The 1,603-nt window shown below is 37.9% G+C and overlaps 1 pseudogene; it reads right to left on the bottom strand.

The window, feature by feature from the left end:
• Positions 1–216: 216 nt before the first annotated feature.
• On the bottom strand, positions 217–855 carry LOC120177565 (annotated as a pseudogene).
• Positions 856–1,603: the final 748 nt, after the last annotated feature.

The raw sequence follows: 1,603 nt of genomic DNA on the forward strand, positions 1-1,603 counted from the left end.
TATGTATTATTTTTTTCAATTTAAAACAAACAATCAAGTTTGAATTGGAATATATGATATTTTTCGTTAAGCAAATAAGCAAAAATAAATAAAGCTTTTATTTCAGATTCAACTAAAACTTTAAATATAAAACTCAATCTTCACATTCTAAATTTAAAAAATGAGGGTAAGTTTCTTACAAAAAATGGACAAAATTACACGGCTCGTCAAGATAATTTACGTCCAAAAACTCAATTCCTCGACGGTGATCAACCCATCTTTGTCTCCATCGAACACATCAAAGGCTTCTTTTAACATTTCACCTACGTATGCATTCCCTTCTTCCCTCGATCTTTTACTTTCCTCGCCGCCGTTGTTACCGAAATCGCCGTCGTCGATGGCTTTACACAGGGCCCAAAACTCGTCGAAATCGATCAACCCGTCGCCGTTTGAATCGAGGTTCATCACTATTTCTTCCGCCTCTTTCCCCGTCAAAAAAAAGTTGATGGCCATCAATGATTCCCTTAGCTCTTGCTTCGTTATGAATCCGACGCCGTTTTGTCGAAGGTGGCGAATACCCTTTTCAGCTATAGTTTCTTGGGATCACTCCGTTCCATAATTGATACTTTCTGGGTTGTTTTTGAATTTACAGAAGATGATGAAGAACAGGTGTTGGATTGAAGCCAAGCATAAAATCTTTTGGGAGAAAAAGCAAAGTAAATGTTAAGGAAACCGACGATGAAAAGAAGAGCAAGTAAAAGTAAGGTTGTCACCATAGCTAATGTTGATGAATGAAACAGAAGAAAAACAGGGGGGGAGGGAAGAAGATGAAAACAAGTGTTTTTTTTTCTTTGCAATTATCATATGTTATCTGAGGGCAACAACGATCCCTTAATTGTGGATTGTGCCCACAAACCGCATCAACTGTTAAAAGTCGATAAAAAATACTAAGGTGACGTTTGGTTGGATAGAATCCTTGGAATTGGTGGGAATTGGAATCCAATTCCACCACTTTCTCATGTTTGGTTCAAGTTTTTCAAGGGAATTGGAATCTCTGATGGAATTCAGTTCTATCAAATGAGGGAAAGTGAATTCCATCTAAAAATGGATGGAATTCAATTCCCTTGTTGGAGGGAATTGAAATTTGATCATACTACCCTCATCAATCATTTGGTAACTTATTCATATATTGAATAAAATATTTTTTTTATTATTTCGGGTTGCGTTTCTAATTTATATATTCGGGTCGGGTCGGATGAAACTTTATTTTGGTCAGGTCGGATCGGGTTTTTTTAAGTGTGATATTCGGGTCGGGTCGGGTTCGGGTTTAGGGTGAAAAAAACCGGATCGACCCGAAAATATATATAATTCTGGTCGGGACGGATTAAGTCACTGTTTTTATTAAATAAAAATAATTTTTTATTATTTCGGGTAGGGTCGGGTTTGATTTCTAATTCATATATTCGGGTCGGGTCGGGTCGGGTCGGATGAAACTTTATTTTGTTCGGGTCGGGTCGGGTTTTTTAAGTGTGATATTCGGGTCGAGTCGGGTCGGGTTTTTTAAGTGTGATATTCGGGTCGAGTCGGGTCGGGTTTTTTTAAGTGTGATATTCGGGTCGGGTTC

Source organism: Hibiscus syriacus, unplaced genomic scaffold, assembly GCF_006381635.1.
Source record: "Hibiscus syriacus cultivar Baekdansim isolate YM2019G1 unplaced genomic scaffold, ASM638163v2 tig00112293_pilon, whole genome shotgun sequence".
Taxonomy (NCBI): Eukaryota; Viridiplantae; Streptophyta; class Magnoliopsida; order Malvales; family Malvaceae; genus Hibiscus; species Hibiscus syriacus.